Genomic DNA, 18,708 nt, shown 5'->3' with positions numbered 1-18,708 from the left:
TCTCCCCAGGAGGCGTGGGTTCGAATCCCGCCTCAGACATTGCCCATTGAAAGTACCAAGCAAGAAAAAGCAAACAATGTCAAGAGATCATTACCAGTTGCCAGGATGGCAGAGCGGTCTAAGGCGTTGTGTTCAGGGCGCAGTCTCCCCAGGAGGCGTGGGTTCGAATCCCGCTTCAGACAGAGCCCATTGAAAGTACCAGCAAGAACAAAGCAAACACATTCTAGAGAGCATTACCAGGTGCCAGGATGGCAGAATGGTCAAAGAGGCTGCGTTCAGGTCGCAGTCTCCCCAGGAGGCGTGGGTTTGAATCCCGCCTCCGACAGAGCCCATTGAAAGTACCAAGCAATAACAAAGCTAACACAGTCAAGAGAGCATTACCAGCTGCCAGGATGGCAGAGCGGTCTAAGGCGTTGCGTTCAGGTCGCAGTCTCCCCAGGAGGCGTGGGTTCGAATCCCGCCTCAGACATTGCCCTTTGAAAGTACCAAGCAAGAACAAAGCAAACACAGTCAAGAGAGCATTACCAGGTGCCAGGATGGCAGAGTGGTCAAAGAGGCTGCGTTCAGGTCGCAGTCTCCCCAGGAGGCGTGGGTTTGAATCCCGCCTCCGACAGAGCCCATTGAAAGTACCAAGCACGAACAAAGCTAACACAGTCAAGAGAGCATTACCAGCTGCCAGGATGGCAGAGCGGTCTAAGGCGTTGCGTTCAGGTCGCAGTCTCCCCAGGAGGCGTGGGTTCGAATCCCGCCTCAGACATTGCCCATTGAAAGTACCAAGCAAGAACAAAGCAAACACATTCAAGAGAGCATTACCAGCTGCCAGGATGGCAGAGCGGTCTAAGGCATTGCGTTCAGATCGCAGTCTCCCCAGGAGGCGTGGGTTCGAATCCCGCCTCAGACAGTGCCCATTGAAAGTACCAATCAATAATAAAGCAAACACAGTCAAGAGAGCATTACCAGTTGCCAGGATGGCAGAGCGGTCTAAGGCGTTGCGTTCAGGTCGCAGTCTCCCCAGGAGGCGTGGGTTCGAACCCCACCTCAGACAGTGCCCATTGAAAGTACCAAGCAAGATCAAAGCAAACACAGACAAGAGAGCATTACCAGATGCCAGGATGGCAGAGCGGTCTAAGGCGTTGCGTTCAGGTCGCAGTCTCCCCAGGAGGCGTGGGTTCGAATCCCAAGAACAAAGCAAACACATTCAAGAGAGCATTACCAGATGCCAGGATGGCAGAGTGGTCTAAGGCGTTGCGTTCAGGTCGCAGTCTCCCCAGGAGGCGTGGGTTCGAATCCCGCCTCAGACAGTGCCCATTGAAAGTACCAAGCAAGAACAAAGCAAACACATTCAAGAGAGCATTACCAGATGCCAGGATGGCAGAGTGGTCTAAGGCGTTGCGTTCAGGTCGCAGTCTCCCCAGGAGGCGTGGGTTCGAATCCCGCCTCAGACAGAGCCCATTGAAAGTACCAAGCAAGAACAAAGCAAACACAGTCAAGAGAGAGGTACCAGTTGCCAGGATGGCAGAGTTGTCTAAGGCGTTGCGTTCAGGTCGCAGTAACCCCAGGAGGCGTGGGTTCGAATCCCACCTCAGACAGAGCCCATTGATAGTACCAAGCAAGAAAAAAGCAAACACAGTCAAGAGAGAATTACCAGGTGCCAGGATGGCAGAGTGGTCAAAGACGCTGCGTTCAGGTCGCAGTCTCCCCAGGAGGCGTGTGTTCGAATCCCACCTCAGACAGAGCCCATTGAAAGTACCAAGCAAGAACAAAGCAAACACAGTCAAGAGAGCATTACCAGTTGCCAGGATGGCAGAGCGGTCTAAGGCGTTGCGTTCAGGTCGGAGTCTCCCCAGGAGGCGTGGGTTCGAATCCCACCTCAGACAGAGCCCATTGAAAGTACCAAGCAATAACAAAGCAAACACAGTCAAGAGAGCATTACCAGTTGCCAGGATGGCAGAGCGGTCTAAGGCGTTGCGTTCAGATCGCAGTCTCCCCAGGAGGCATGGGTTCGAATCCCACCTCAGACAGACCCCATTGAAAGTACCAAGCAAGAAAAAGCAAACACAGTCAAGAGAGCATTACCAGGTGCCAGGATGGCAGAGCGGTCTAAGGCGTTGCGTTCAGGTCGCAGTCACCCCAGGAGGCGTGGGTTCGAATCCCACCTCAGACAGAGCCCATTGAAAGTACCAAGCAAGAACAATGCAAACACATTCAAGAGAGCATTACCAGATGCCAGGATGGCAGAGCGGTCTAAGGCGTTGCGTTCAGGTCGCAGTCACCCCAGGAGGCGTGGGTTCGAATCCCACCTCAGACAGTGCCCATTGAAAGTACCAAGCAATAACAAAGCAAACACAGACAAGAGAGCATTACCAGATGCCAGGATGGCAGAGCGGTCTAAGGCGTTGCGTTCAGGTCGCAGTCTCCCCAGGAGGCGTGGGTTCGAATCCCAAGAACAAAGCAAACACATTCAAGAGAGCATTACCAGATGCCAGGATGGCAGAGTGGTCTAAGGCGTTGCGTTCAGGTCGCAGTCTCCCCAGGAGGCGTGGGTTCGAATCCCGCCTCAGACAGTGCCCATTGAAAGTACCAAGCAAGAACAAAGCAAACACATTCAAGAGAGCATTACCAGATGCCAGGATGGCAGAGTGGTCTAAGGCGTTGCGTTCAGGTCGCAGTCTCCCCAGGAGGCGTGGGTTCGAATCCCGCCTCAGACAGAGCCCATTGAAAGTACCAAGCAAGAACAAAGCAAACACAGTCAAGAGAGAGGTACCAGTTGCCAGGATGGCAGAGTTGTCTAAGGCGTTGCGTTCAGGTCGCAGTAACCCCAGGAGGCGTGGGTTCGAATCCCACCTCAGACAGAGCCCATTGATAGTACCAAGCAAGAAAAAAGCAAACACAGTCAAGAGAGAATTACCAGGTGCCAGGATGGCAGAGTGGTCAAAGACGCTGCGTTCAGGTCGCAGTCTCCCCAGGAGGCGTGTGTTCGAATCCCACCTCAGACAGAGCCCATTGAAAGTACCAAGCAAGAACAAAGCAAACACAGTCAAGAGAGCATTAGCAGGTGCCAGGATGGCAGAATGGTCAAAGAGGCTGCGTTCAGGTCGCAGTCTCCCCAGGAGGCGTGGGTTTGAATCCCGCCTCAGACATTGCCCTTTGAAAGTACCAAGCAAGAACAAAGCAAACACATTCAAGAGAGCATTACCAGCTGCCAGGATGGCAGAGCGGTCTAAGGCGTTGCGTTCAGGTCGCAGTCTCCCCAGGAGGCGTGGGTTCGAATCCCGCCTCAGACATTGCCCATTGAAAGTACCAAGCAAGAAAAAGCAAACAATGTCAAGAGATCATTACCAGTTGCCAGGATGGCAGAGCGGTCTAAGGCGTTGTGTTCAGGGCGCAGTCTCCCCAGGAGGCGTGGGTTCGAATCCCGCTTCAGACAGAGCCCATTGAAAGTACCTGCAAGAACAAAGCAAACACATTCAAGAGAGCATTACCAGGTGCCAGGATGGCAGAGTGGTCAAAGAGGCTGCGTTCAGGTCGCAGTCTCCCCAGGAGGCGTGGGTTTGAATCCCGCCTCAGACAGTGCCCATTGAAAGTACCAAGCAATAACAAAGCAAACACAGACAAGAGAGCATTACCAGATGCCAGGATGGCAGAGCGGTCTAAGGCGTTGCGTTCAGGTCGCAGTCTCCCCAGGAGGCGTGGGTTCGAATCCCAAGAACAAAGCAAACACATTCAAGAGAGCATTACCAGATGCCAGGATGGCAGAGTGGTCTAAGGCGTTGCGTTCAGGTCGCAGTCTCCCCAGGAGGCGTGGGTTCGAATCCCGCCTCAGACAGTGCCCATTGAAAGTACCAAGCAAGAACAAAGCAAACACATTCAAGAGAGCATTACCAGATGCCAGGATGGCAGAGTGGTCTAAGGCGTTGCGTTCAGGTCGCAGTCTCCCCAGGAGGCGTGGGTTCGAATCCCGCCTCAGACAGAGCCCATTGAAAGTACCAAGCAAGAACAAAGCAAACACAGTCAAGAGAGAGGTACCAGTTGCCAGGATGGCAGAGTTGTCTAAGGCGTTGCGTTCAGGTCGCAGTAACCCCAGGAGGCGTGGGTTCGAATCCCACCTCAGACAGAGCCCATTGATAGTACCAAGCAAGAAAAAAGCAAACACAGTCAAGAGAGAATTACCAGGTGCCAGGATGGCAGAGTGGTCAAAGACGCTGCGTTCAGGTCGCAGTCTCCCCAGGAGGCGTGTGTTCGAATCCCACCTCAGACAGAGCCCATTGAAAGTACCAAGCAAGAACAAAGCAAACACAGTCAAGAGAGCATTACCAGGTGCCAGGATGGCAGAATGGTCAAAGAGGCTGCGTTCAGGTCGCAGTCTCCCCAGGAGGCGTGGGTTTGAATCCCGCCTCAGACATTGCCCTTTGAAAGTACCAAGCAAGAACAAAGCAAACACAGTCAAGAGAGCATTACCAGCTGCCAGGATGGCAGAGCGGTCTAAGGCGTTGCGTTCAGGTCGCAGTCTCCCCAGGAGGCGTGGGTTCGAATCCCGCCTCAGACATTGCCCATTGAAAGTACCAAGCAAGAAAAAGCAAACAATGTCAAGAGATCATTACCAGTTGCCAGGATGGCAGAGCGGTCTAAGGCGTTGTGTTCAGGGCGCAGTCTCCCCAGGAGGCGTGGGTTCGAATCCCGCTTCAGACAGAGCCCATTGAAAGTACCTGCAAGAACAAAGCAAACACATTCAAGAGAGCATTACCAGGTGCCAGGATGGCAGAGTGGTCAAAGAGGCTGCGTTCAGGTCGCAGTCTCCCCAGGAGGCGTGGGTTTGAATCCCGCCTCCGACAGAGCCCATTGAAAGTACCAAGCAAGAACAAAGCTAACACAGTCAAGAGAGCATTACCAGCTGCCAGGATGGCAGAGCGGTCTAAGGCGTTGCGTTCAGGTCGCAGTCTCCCCAGGAGGCGTGGGTTCGAATCCCACCTCAGACAGAGCCCATTGATAGTACTAAGCAAGAAAAAAGCAAACACAGTCAAGAGAGAATTACCAGTTGCCAGGATGGCAGAGCGGTCTAAGGCGTTGCGTTCAGTTCGCAGTCTCCCCAGGAGGCGTGGGTTCGAATCCCACCTCAGACAGAGCCCATTGAAAGTACCAAGCAATAACAAAGCAAACACAGTCAAGAGAGAATTACCAGTTGCCAGGATGGCAGACCGGTCTAAGGCGTTGCGTTCAGTTCGCAGTAACCCCAGGAGGCGTGGGTTCGAATCCCACCTCAGACAGAGCCCATTGAAAGTACCAAGCAAGAAAAAAGCAAACACAGTCAAGAGAGAATTACCAGTTGCCAGGATGGCAGAGCGGTCTAAGGCGTTGCGTTCAGGTCGCAGTCTCCCCAGGAGGCGTGGGTTCAAATCCCACCTCAGACAGAGCCCATTGAAAGTACCAAGCAATAACAAAGCAAACAAAGTCAAGAGAGCATTACCAGTTGCCAGGATGGCAGAGCGGTCTAAGGCGTTGCGTTCAGGTCGCAGTCTCCCCAGGAGGCGTGGGTTCGAATCCCACCTCAGACAGAGCCCATTGAAAGTACCAAGCAATAACAAAGCAAACAAAGTCAAGAGAGAATTACCAGTTGCCAGGATGGCAGAGCGGTCTAAGGCGTTGCGTTCAGGTCGCAGTAACCCCAGGAGGCGTGGGATCGAATCCCACCTCAGACAGAGCCCATTGAAAGTACCAAGCAATAACAAAGCAAACACAGTAAAGAGAGTATTACCAGTTGCCAGGATGGCAGAGCGGTCTAAGGCGTTGCGTTCAGGTCGCAGTCTCCCCAGGAGACGTGGGTTCGAATCCCACTTCAGACAGAGCCCATTGAAAGTACCAGCAAGAACAAAGTAAACACATTCAAGAGAGCATTACCAGGTGCCAGGATGGCAGAGCGGTCTAAGGCGTTGCGTTCAGGTCGCAGTCTCCCCAGGAGGCGTGGGTTCGAATCCCACCTCAGACAGAGCCCATTGAAAGTACCAAGCAAGAAAAAAGCAAACACAGTCAAGAGAGAATTACCAGTTGCCAGGATGGCAGACCGGTCTAAGGCGTTGCGTTCAGGTCGCAGTCTCCCCAGGAGGCGTGGGTTCGAATCCCACCTCAGACAGAGCCCATTGAAAGTACCAAGCAAGAAAAAAGCAAACACAGTCAAGAGAGAATTACCAGTTGCCAGGATGGCAGAGCGGTCTAAGGCGTTGCGTTCAGGTCGCAGTCTCCCCAGGAGGCGTGGGTTCAAATCCCACCTCAGACAGAGCCCATTGAAAGTACCAAGCAATAACAAAGCAAACAAAGTCAAGAGAGCATTACCAGTTGCCAGGATGGCAGAGCGGTCTAAGGCGTTGCGTTCAGGTCGCAGTCTCCCCAGGAGGCGTGGGTTCGAATCCCACCTCAGACAGAGCCCATTGAAAGTACCAAGCAATAACAAAGCAAACAAAGTCAAGAGAGAATTACCAGTTGCCAGGATGGCAGAGCGGTCTAAGGCGTTGCGTTCAGCTTGCAGTAACCCCAGGAGGCGTGGGATCGAATCCCACCTCAGACAGAGCCCATTGAAAGTACCAAGCAATAACAAAGCAAACACAGTAAAGAGAGAATTACCAGTTGCCAGGATGGCAGAGCGGTCTAAGGCGTTGCGTTCAGGTCGCAGTCTCCCCAGGAGGCGTGGGTTCAAATCCCACCTCAGACAGAGCCCATTGAAAGTACCAAGCAATAACAAAGCAAACAAAGTCAAGAGAGCATTACCAGTTGCCAGGATGGCAGAGCGGTCTAAGGCGTTGCGTTCAGGTCGCAGTCTCCCCAGGAGGCGTGGGTTCGAATCCCACCTCAGACAGAGCCCATTGAAAGTACCAAGCAATAACAAAGCAAACAAAGTCAAGAGAGAATTACCAGTTGCCAGGATGGCAGAGCGGTCTAAGGCGTTGCGTTCAGTTCGCAGTAACCCCAGGAGGCGTGGGTTCGAATCCCACCTCAGACAGAGCCCATTGAAAGTACCAAGCAAGAAAAAAGCAAACACAGTCAAGAGAGAATTACCAGTTGCCAGGATGGCAGAGCGGTCTAAGGCGTTGCGTTCAGGTCGCAGTCTCCCCAGGAGGCGTGGGTTCAAATCCCACCTCAGACAGAGCCCATTGAAAGTACCAAGCAATAACAAAGCAAACAAAGTCAAGAGAGCATTACCAGTTGCCAGGATGGCAGAGCGGTCTAAGGCGTTGCGTTCAGGTCGCAGTCTCCCCAGGAGGCGTGGGTTCGAATCCCACCTCAGACAGAGCCCATTGAAAGTACCAAGCAATAACAAAGCAAACAAAGTCAAGAGAGAATTACCAGTTGCCAGGATGGCAGAGCGGTCTAAGGCGTTGCGTTCAGGTCGCAGTAACCCCAGGAGGCGTGGGATCGAATCCCACCTCAGACAGAGCCCATTGAAAGTACCAAGCAATAACAAAGCAAACACAGTAAAGAGAGTATTACCAGTTGCCAGGATGGCAGAGCGGTCTAAGGCGTTGCGTTCAGGTCGCAGTCTCCCCAGGAGACGTGGGTTCGAATCCCACTTCAGACAGAGCCCATTGAAAGTACCAGCAAGAACAAAGTAAACACATTCAAGAGAGCATTACCAGGTGCCAGGATGGCAGAGCGGTCTAAGGCGTTGCGTTCAGGTCGCAGTCTCCCCAGGAGGCGTGGGTTCGAATCCCACCTCAGACAGAGCCCATTGAAAGTACCAAGCAAGAAAAAAGCAAACACAGTCAAGAGAGAATTACCAGTTGCCAGGATGGCAGACCGGTCTAAGGCGTTGCGTTCAGGTCGCAGTCTCCCCAGGAGGCGTGGGTTCGAATCCCACCTCAGACAGAGCCCATTGAAAGTACCAAGCAAGAAAAAAGCAAACACAGTCAAGAGAGAATTACCAGTTGCCAGGATGGCAGAGCGGTCTAAGGCGTTGCGTTCAGGTCGCAGTCTCCCCAGGAGGCGTGGGTTCAAATCCCACCTCAGACAGAGCCCATTGAAAGTACCAAGCAATAACAAAGCAAACAAAGTCAAGAGAGCATTACCAGTTGCCAGGATGGCAGAGCGGTCTAAGGCGTTGCGTTCAGGTCGCAGTCTCCCCAGGAGGCGTGGGTTCGAATCCCACCTCAGACAGAGCCCATTGAAAGTACCAAGCAATAACAAAGCAAACAAAGTCAAGAGAGAATTACCAGTTGCCAGGATGGCAGAGCGGTCTAAGGCGTTGCGTTCAGCTTGCAGTAACCCCAGGAGGCGTGGGATCGAATCCCACCTCAGACAGAGCCCATTGAAAGTACCAAGCAATAACAAAGCAAACACAGTAAAGAGAGTATTACCAGTTGCCAGGATGGCAGAGCGGTCTAAGGCGTTGCGTTCAGGTCGCAGTCTCCCCAGGAGACGTGGGTTCGAATCCCACTTCAGACAGAGCCCATTGAAAGTACCAGCAAGAACAAAGCAAACACATTCAAGAGAGCATTACCAGGTGCCAGGATGGCAGAGTGGTCAAAGACGCTGCGTTCAGGTCGCAGTCTCCCCAGGAGGTGTGGGTTCGAATCCCGCCTCAGACAGAGCCCATTGAAAGTACCAAGCAAGAACAAAGCAAACACAGTCAAGAGAGAGTTACCAGTTGCCAGGATGGCAGAGCGGTCTAAGGCGTTGCGTTCAGGTCCCAGTAACCCCAGGAGGCGTGGTTTCAAATCCCACCTCAGACAGAGCCCATTGATAGTACTAAGCAAGAAAAAAGCAAACACAGTCAAGAGAGAATTACCAGTTGCCAGGATGGCAGAGCGGTCTAAGGCGTTGCGTTCAGTTCGCAGTCTCCCCAGGAGGCGTGGGTTCGAATCCCACCTCAGACAGAGCCCATTGAAAGTACCAAGCAATAACAAAGCAAACACAGTCAAGAGAGAATTACCAGTTGCCAGGATGGCAGACCGGTCTAAGGCGTTGCGTTCAGGTCGCAGTAACCCCAGGAGGCGTGGGTTCGAATCCCACCTCAGACAGAGCCCATTGAAAGTACCAAGCAATAACAAAGCAAACACAGTCAAGAGAGCATTACCAGTTGCCAGGATGGCAGTGCGTTCTAAGGCGTTGCGTTCAGGTCGCAGTCTCCCCAGGAGGCGTGGGTTTGAATCCCGCCTCTGACAGAGCCCATTGAACGTACCAAGCAAGAAAAAAGCAAACACAGTCAAGAGAGCATTACCAGCTGCCAGGATGGCAGAGCGGTCTAAGGCGTTGCGTTCAGGTCGCAGTCTCCCCAGGAGGCGTGGGTTCGAATCCCACCTCAGACAGAGCCCATTGAAAGTACCAAGCAATAACAAAGCAAACACAGTAAAGAGAGCATTACCAGTTGCCAGGATGGCAGAGCGGTCTAAGGCGTTGCGTTCAGGTCGCAGTCTCCCCAGGAGGCGTGGGTTCGAATCCCGCCTCAGACATTGCCCATTGAAAGTACCAAGCAAGAAAAAGCAAACAATGTCAAGAGATCATTACCAGTTGCCAGGATGGCAGAGCGGTCTAAGGCGTTGTGTTCAGGGCGCAGTCTCCCCAGGAGGCGTGGGTTCGAATCCCGCTTCAGACAGAGCCCATTGAAAGTACCAGCAAGAACAAAGCAAACACATTCTAGAGAGCATTACCAGGTGCCAGGATGGCAGAATGGTCAAAGAGGCTGCGTTCAGGTCGCAGTCTCCCCAGGAGGCGTGGGTTTGAATCCCGCCTCCGACAGAGCCCATTGAAAGTACCAAGCAATAACAAAGCTAACACAGTCAAGAGAGCATTACCAGCTGCCAGGATGGCAGAGCGGTCTAAGGCGTTGCGTTCAGGTCGCAGTCTCCCCAGGAGGCGTGGGTTCGAATCCCGCCTCAGACATTGCCCTTTGAAAGTACCAAGCAAGAACAAAGCAAACACAGTCAAGAGAGCATTACCAGGTGCCAGGATGGCAGAGTGGTCAAAGAGGCTGCGTTCAGGTCGCAGTCTCCCCAGGAGGCGTGGGTTCGAATCCCGCCTCTGACAGAGCCCATTGAACGTACCAAGCAAGAAAAAAGCAAACACAGTCAAGAGAGCATTACCAGCTGCCAGGATGGCAGAGCGGTCTAAGGTGTTGCGTTCAGGTCGCAGTCTCCCCAGGAGGCGTGGGTTCGAATCCCGCCTCAGACATTGCCCATTGAAAGTACCAAGCAAGAAAAAGCAAACAATGTCAAGAGATCATTACCAGTTGCCAGGATGGCAGAGCGGTCTAAGGCGTTGTGTTCAGGGCGCAGTCTCCCCAGGAGGCGTGGGTTCGAATCCCGCTTCAGACAGAGCCCATTGAAAGTACCAGCAAGAACAAAGCAAACACATTCAAGAGAGCATTACCAGGTGCCAGGATGGCAGAATGGTCAAAGAGGCTGCGTTCAGGTCGCAGTCTCCCCAGGAGGCGTGGGTTTGAATCCCGCCTCAGACATTGCCCTTTGAAAGTACCAAGCAAGAACAAAGCAAACACAGTCAAGAGAGCATTACCAGCTGCCAGGATGGCAGAGCGGTCTAAGGCGTTGCGTTCAGGTCGCAGTCTCCCCAGGAGGCGTGGGTTCGAATCCCGCCTCAGACATTGCCCATTGAAAGTACCAAGCAAGAAAAAGCAAACAATGTCAAGAGATCATTACCAGTTGCCAGGATGGCAGAGCGGTCTAAGGCGTTGTGTTCAGGGCGCAGTCTCCCCAGGAGGCGTGGGTTCGAATCCCGCTTCAGACAGAGCCCATTGAAAGTACCTGCAAGAACAAAGCAAACACATTCAAGAGAGCATTACCAGGTGCCAGGATGGCAGAGTGGTCAAAGAGGCTGCGTTCAGGTCGCAGTCTCCCCAGGAGGCGTGGGTTTGAATCCCGCCTCCGACAGAGCCCATTGAAAGTACCAAGCAAGAACAAAGCTAACACAGTCAAGAGAGCATTACCAGCTGCCAGGATGGCAGAGCGGTCTAAGGCGTTGCGTTCAGGTCGCAGTCTCCCCAGGAGGCGTGGGTTCGAATCCCACCTCAGACAGAGCCCATTGATAGTACTAAGCAAGAAAAAAGCAAACACAGTCAAGAGAGAATTACCAGTTGCCAGGATGGCAGAGCGGTCTAAGGCGTTGCGTTCAGTTCGCAGTCTCCCCAGGAGGCGTGGGTTCGAATCCCACCTCAGACAGAGCCCATTGAAAGTACCAAGCAATAACAAAGCAAACACAGTCAAGAGAGAATTACCAGTTGCCAGGATGGCAGACCGGTCTAAGGCGTTGCGTTCAGTTCGCAGTAACCCCAGGAGGCGTGGGTTCGAATCCCACCTCAGACAGAGCCCATTGAAAGTACCAAGCAAGAAAAAAGCAAACACAGTCAAGAGAGAATTACCAGTTGCCAGGATGGCAGAGCGGTCTAAGGCGTTGCGTTCAGGTCGCAGTCTCCCCAGGAGGCGTGGGTTCAAATCCCACCTCAGACAGAGCCCATTGAAAGTACCAAGCAATAACAAAGCAAACAAAGTCAAGAGAGCATTACCAGTTGCCAGGATGGCAGAGCGGTCTAAGGCGTTGCGTTCAGGTCGCAGTCTCCCCAGGAGGCGTGGGTTCGAATCCCACCTCAGACAGAGCCCATTGAAAGTACCAAGCAATAACAAAGCAAACAAAGTCAAGAGAGAATTACCAGTTGCCAGGATGGCAGAGCGGTCTAAGGCGTTGCGTTCAGGTCGCAGTAACCCCAGGAGGCGTGGGATCGAATCCCACCTCAGACAGAGCCCATTGAAAGTACCAAGCAATAACAAAGCAAACACAGTAAAGAGAGTATTACCAGTTGCCAGGATGGCAGAGCGGTCTAAGGCGTTGCGTTCAGGTCGCAGTCTCCCCAGGAGACGTGGGTTCGAATCCCACTTCAGACAGAGCCCATTGAAAGTACCAGCAAGAACAAAGTAAACACATTCAAGAGAGCATTACCAGGTGCCAGGATGGCAGAGCGGTCTAAGGCGTTGCGTTCAGGTCGCAGTCTCCCCAGGAGGCGTGGGTTCGAATCCCACCTCAGACAGAGCCCATTGAAAGTACCAAGCAAGAAAAAAGCAAACACAGTCAAGAGAGAATTACCAGTTGCCAGGATGGCAGACCGGTCTAAGGCGTTGCGTTCAGGTCGCAGTCTCCCCAGGAGGCGTGGGTTCGAATCCCACCTCAGACAGAGCCCATTGAAAGTACCAAGCAAGAAAAAAGCAAACACAGTCAAGAGAGAATTACCAGTTGCCAGGATGGCAGAGCGGTCTAAGGCGTTGCGTTCAGGTCGCAGTCTCCCCAGGAGGCGTGGGTTCAAATCCCACCTCAGACAGAGCCCATTGAAAGTACCAAGCAATAACAAAGCAAACAAAGTCAAGAGAGCATTACCAGTTGCCAGGATGGCAGAGCGGTCTAAGGCGTTGCGTTCAGGTCGCAGTCTCCCCAGGAGGCGTGGGTTCGAATCCCACCTCAGACAGAGCCCATTGAAAGTACCAAGCAATAACAAAGCAAACAAAGTCAAGAGAGAATTACCAGTTGCCAGGATGGCAGAGCGGTCTAAGGCGTTGCGTTCAGCTTGCAGTAACCCCAGGAGGCGTGGGATCGAATCCCACCTCAGACAGAGCCCATTGAAAGTACCAAGCAATAACAAAGCAAACACAGTAAAGAGAGTATTACCAGTTGCCAGGATGGCAGAGCGGTCTAAGGCGTTGCGTTCAGGTCGCAGTCTCCCCAGGAGACGTGGGTTCGAATCCCACTTCAGACAGAGCCCATTGAAAGTACCAGCAAGAACAAAGCAAACACATTCAAGAGAGCATTACCAGGTGCCAGGATGGCAGAGTGGTCAAAGACGCTGCGTTCAGGTCGCAGTCTCCCCAGGAGGTGTGGGTTCGAATCCCGCCTCAGACAGAGCCCATTGAAAGTACCAAGCAAGAACAAAGCAAACACAGTCAAGAGAGAGTTACCAGTTGCCAGGATGGCAGAGCGGTCTAAGGCGTTGCGTTCAGGTCCCAGTAACCCCAGGAGGCGTGGTTTCAAATCCCACCTCAGACAGAGCCCATTGATAGTACTAAGCAAGAAAAAAGCAAACACAGTCAAGAGAGAATTACCAGTTGCCAGGATGGCAGAGCGGTCTAAGGCGTTGCGTTCAGTTCGCAGTCTCCCCAGGAGGCGTGGGTTCGAATCCCACCTCAGACAGAGCCCATTGAAAGTACCAAGCAATAACAAAGCAAACACAGTCAAGAGAGAATTACCAGTTGCCAGGATGGCAGACCGGTCTAAGGCGTTGCGTTCAGGTAGCAGTAACCCCAGGAGGCGTGGGTTCGAATCCCACCTCAGACAGAGCCCATTGAAAGTACCAAGCAATAACAAAGCAAACACAGTCAAGAGAGCATTACCAGTTGCCAGGATGGCAGTGCGTTCTAAGGCGTTGCGTTCAGGTCACAGTCTCCCCAGGAGGCGTGGGTTTGAATCCCGCCTCTGACAGAGCCCATTGAACGTACCAAGCAAGAAAAAAGCAAACACAGTCAAGAGAGCATTACCAGCTGCCAGGATGGCAGAGCGGTCTAAGGCGTTGCGTTCAGGTCGCAGTCTCCCCAGGAGGCGTGGGTTCGAATCCCACCTCAGACAGAGCCCATTGAAAGTACCAAGCAATAACAAAGCAAACACAGTAAAGAGAGCATTACCAGTTGCCAGGATGGCAGAGCGGTCTAAGGCGTTGCGTTCAGGTCGCAGTCTCCCCAGGAGGCGTGGGTTCGAATCCCGCCTCAGACATTGCCCATTGAAAGTACCAAGCAAGAAAAAGCAAACAATGTCAAGAGATCATTACCAGTTGCCAGGATGGCAGAGCGGTCTAAGGCGTTGTGTTCAGGGCGCAGTCTCCCCAGGAGGCGTGGGTTCGAATCCCGCTTCAGACAGAGCCCATTGAAAGTACCAGCAAGAACAAAGCAAACACATTCTAGAGAGCATTACCAGGTGCCAGGATGGCAGAATGGTCAAAGAGGCTGCGTTCAGGTCGCAGTCTCCCCAGGAGGCGTGGGTTTGAATCCCGCCTCCGACAGAGCCCATTGAAAGTACCAAGCAATAACAAAGCTAACACAGTCAAGAGAGCATTACCAGCTGCCAGGATGGCAGAGCGGTCTAAGGCGTTGCGTTCAGGTCGCAGTCTCCCCAGGAGGCGTGGGTTCGAATCCCGCCTCAGACATTGCCCTTTGAAAGTACCAAGCAAGAACAAAGCAAACACAGTCAAGAGAGCATTACCAGGTGCCAGGATGGCAGAGTGGTCAAAGAGGCTGCGTTCAGGTCGCAGTCTCCCCAGGAGGCGTGGGTTTGAATCCCGCCTCCGACAGAGCCCATTGAAAGTACCAAGCACGAACAAAGCTAACACAGTCAAGAGAGCATTACCAGCTGCCAGGATGGCAGAGCGGTCTAAGGCGTTGCGTTCAGGTCGCAGTCTCCCCAGGAGGCGTGGGTTCGAATCACGCCTCAGACATTGCCCATTGAAAGTACCAAGCAAGAACAAAGCAAACACATTCAAGAGAGCATTACCAGCTGCCAGGATGGCAGAGCGGTCTAAGGCATTGCGTTCAGATCGCAGTCTCCCCAGGAGGCGTGGGTTCGAATCCCGCCTCAGACAGTGCCCATTGAAAGTACCAATCAATAATAAAGCAAACACAGTCAAGAGAGCATTACCAGTTGCCAGGATGGCAGAGCGGTCTAAGGCGTTGCGTTCAGGTCGCAGTCTCCCCAGGAGGCGTGGGTTCGAACCCCACCTCAGACAGTGCCCATTGAAAGTACCAAGCAAGATCAAAGCAAACACAGACAAGAGAGCATTACCAAATGCCAGGATGGCAGAGCGGTCTAAGGCGTTGCGTTCAGGTCGCAGTCTCCCCAGGAGGCGTGGGTTCGAATCCCAAGAACAAAGCAAACACATTCAAGAGAGCATTACCAGATGCCAGGATGGCAGAGTGGTCTAAGGCGTTGCGTTCAGGTCGCAGTCTCCCCAGGAGGCGTGGGTTCGAATCCCGCCTCAGACAGTGCCCATTGAAAGTACCAAGCAAGAACAAAGCAAACACATTCAAGAGAGCATTACCAGATGCCAGGATGGCAGAGTGGTCTAAGGCGTTGCGTTCAGGTCGCAGTCTCCCCAGGAGGCGTGGGTTCGAATCCCGCCTCAGACAGAGCCCATTGAAAGTACCAAGCAAGAACAAAGCAAACACAGTCAAGAGAGAGGTACCAGTTGCCAGGATGGCAGAGTTGTCTAAGGCGTTGCGTTCAGGTCGCAGTAACCCCAGGAGGCGTGGGTTCGAATCCCACCTCAGACAGAGCCCATTGATAGTACCAAGCAAGAAAAAAGCAAACACAGTCAAGAGAGAATTACCAGGTGCCAGGATGGCAGAGTGGTCAAAGACGCTGCGTTCAGGTCGCAGTCTCCCCAGGAGGCGTGTGTTCGAATCCCACCTCAGACAGAGCCCATTGAAAGTACCAAGCAAGAACAAAGCAAACACAGTCAAGAGAGCATTACCAGTTGCCAGGATGGCAGAGCGGTCTAAGGCGTTGCGTTCAGGTCGGAGTCTCCCCAGGAGGCGTGGGTTCGAATCCCACCTCAGACAGAGCCCATTGAAAGTACCAAGCAATAACAAAGCAAACACAGTCAAGAGAGCATTACCAGTTGCCAGGATGGCAGAGTGGTCTAAGGCGTTGCGTTCAGGTCGCAGTCTCCCCAGGAGGCGTGGGTTCGAATCCCGCCTCAGACAGAGCCCATTGAAAGTACCAAGCAAGAACAAAGCAAACACAGTCAAGAGAGAGGTACCAGTTGCCAGGATGGCAGAGTTGTCTAAGGCGTTGCGTTCAGGTCGCAGTAACCCCAGGAGGCGTGGGTTCGAATCCCACCTCAGACAGAGCCCATTGATAGTACCAAGCAAGAAAAAAGCAAACACAGTCAAGAGAGAATTACCAGGTGCCAGGATGGCAGAGTGGTCAAAGACGCTGCGTTCAGGTCGCAGTCTCCCCAGGAGGCGTGTGTTCGAATCCCACCTCAGACAGAGCCCATTGAAAGTACCAAGCAAGAACAAAGCAAACACAGTCAAGAGAGCATTACCAGTTGCCAGGATGGCAGAGCGGTCTAAGGCGTTGCGTTCAGGTCGGAGTCTCCCCAGGAGGCGTGGGTTCGAATCCCACCTCAGACAGAGCCCATTGAAAGTACCAAGCAATAACAAAGCAAACACAGTCAAGAGAGCATTACCAGTTGCCAGGATGGCAGAGCGGTCTAAGGCGTTGCGTTCAGATCGCAGTCTCCCCAGGAGGCATGGGTTCGAATCCCACCTCAGACAGACCCCATTGAAAGTACCAAGCAAGAAAAAGCAAACACAGTCAAGAGAGCATTACCAGGTGCCAGGATGGCAGAGCGGTCTAAGGCGTTGCGTTCAGGTCGCAGTCACCCCAGGAGGCGTGGGTTCGAATCCCACCTCAGACAGAGCCCATTGAAAGTACCAAGCAAGAACAATGCAAACACATTCAAGAGAGCATTACCAGATGCCAGGATGGCAGAGCGGTCTAAGGCGTTGCGTTCAGGTCGCAGTCACCCCAGGAGGCGTGGGTTCGAATCCCACCTCAGACAGTGCCCATTGAAAGTACCAAGCAATAACAAAGCAAACACAGACAAGAGAGCATTACCAGATGCCAGGATGGCAGAGCGGTCTAAGGCGTTGCGTTCAGGTCGCAGTCTCCCCAGGAGGCGTGGGTTCGAATCCCAAGAACAAAGCAAACACATTCAAGAGAGCATTACCAGATGCCAGGATGGCAGAGTGGTCTAAGGCGTTGCGTTCAGGTCGCAGTCTCCCCAGGAGGCGTGGGTTCGAATCCCGCCTCAGACAGTGCCCATTGAAAGTACCAAGCAAGAACAAAGCAAACACATTCAAGAGAGCATTACCAGATGCCAGGATGGCAGAGTGGTCTAAGGCGTTGCGTTCAGGTCGCAGTAACCCCAGGAGGCGTGGGTTCGAATCCCACCTCAGACAGAGCCCATTGATAGTACCAAGCAAGAAAAAAGCAAACACAGTCAAGAGAGAATTACCAGGTGCCAGGATGGCAGAGTGGTCAAAGACGCTGCGTTCAGGTCGCAGTCTCCCCAGGAGGCGTGTGTTCTAATCCCACCTCAGACAGAGCCCATTGAAAGTACCAAGCAAGAACAAAGCAAACACAGTCAAGAGAGCATTACCAGTTGCCAGGATGGCAGAGCGGTCTAAGGCGTTGCGTTCAGGTCGGAGTCTCCCCAGGAGGCGTGGGTTCGAATCCCACCTCAGACAGAGCCCATTGAAAGTACCAAGCAATAACAAAGCAAACACAGTCAAGAGAGCATTACCAGTTGCCAGGATGGCAGAGCGGTCTAAGGCGTTGCGTTCAGATCGCAGTCTCCCCAGGAGGCATGGGTTCGAATCCCACCTCAGACAGACCCCATTGAAAGTACCAAGCAAGAAAAAGCAAACACAGTCAAGAGAGCATTACCAGGTGCCAGGATGGCAGAGCGGTCTAAGGCGTTGCGTTCAGGTCGCAGTCACCCCAGGAGGCGTGGGTTCGAATCCCACCTCAGACAGAGCCCATTGAAAGTACCAAGCAAGAACAATGCAAACACATTCAAGAGAGCATTACCAGATGCCAGGATGGCAGAGCGGTCTAAGGCGTTGCGTTCAGGTCGCAGTCACCCCAGGAGGCGTGGGTTCGAATCCCACCTCAGACAGTGCCCATTGAAAGTACCAAGCAATAACAAAGCAAACACAGTAAAGAGAGCATTACCAGTTGCCAGGATGGCAGAGCGGTCTAAGGCGTTGCGTTCAGGTCGCAGTCTCCCCAGGAGACGTGGGTTCGAATCCCACTTCAGACAGAGCCCATTGAAAGTACCAGCAAGAACAAAGCAAACACATTCAAGAGAGCATTACCAGGTGCCAGGATGGCAGAGTGGTCAAAGACGCTGCGTTCAGGTCGCAGTCTCCCCAGGAAGTGTGGGTTCGAATCCCGCCTCAGACAGAGCCCATTGAAAGTACCAAGCAAGAACAAAGCAAACACAGTCAAGAGAGAGTTACCAGTTGCCAGGATGGCAGAGCGGTCTAAGGCGTTGCGTTCAGGTCCCAGTAACCCCAGGAGGCGTGGTTTCAAATCCCACCTCAGACAGAGCCCATTGATAGTACTAAGCAAGAAAAAAGCAAACACAGTCAAGAGAGAATTACCAGTTGCCAGGATTGCAGAGCGGTCTAAGTCGTTGCGTTCAGTTCGCAGTCTCCCCAGGAGGCGTGGGTTCGAATCCCACCTCAGACAGAGCCCATTGAAAGTACCAAGCAAGAACAAAGCTAACACAGTCAAGAGAGCATTACCAGCTGCCAGGATGGCAGAGCGGTCTAAGGCGTTGCGTTCAGGTCGCAGTCTCCCCAGGAGGCGTGGGTTCGAATCCCGCCTCAGACATTGCCCATTGAAAGTACCAAGCAATAACAAAGCAAACACAGTAAAGAGAGCATTACCAGTTGCCAGGATGGCAGAGCGGTCTAAGGCGTTGCGTTCAGGTCGCAGTCTCCCCAGGAGACGTGGGTTCGAATCCCACTTCAGACAGAGCCCATTGAAAGTACCAGCAAGAACAAAGCAAACAGATTCAAGAGAGCATTACCAGGTGCCAGGATGGCAGAGTGGTCAAAGGCGTTGCGTTCAGGTCGCAGTCTCCCCAGGAGGCGTGGGTTCGAATCC

The sequence above is a fragment of the Idiotropiscis lumnitzeri genome, unplaced genomic scaffold (assembly GCF_059441095.1).
Source record: "Idiotropiscis lumnitzeri isolate Australia: NSW breed Sydney's pygmy pipehorse unplaced genomic scaffold, RoL_Ilum_1.0 HiC_scaffold_23, whole genome shotgun sequence".
Classification (NCBI taxonomy): Eukaryota; Metazoa; Chordata; class Actinopteri; order Syngnathiformes; family Syngnathidae; genus Idiotropiscis; species Idiotropiscis lumnitzeri.
The sequence above is the reverse complement of the archived record's forward strand: the minus strand, read 5'-3'. Positions refer to the sequence as shown.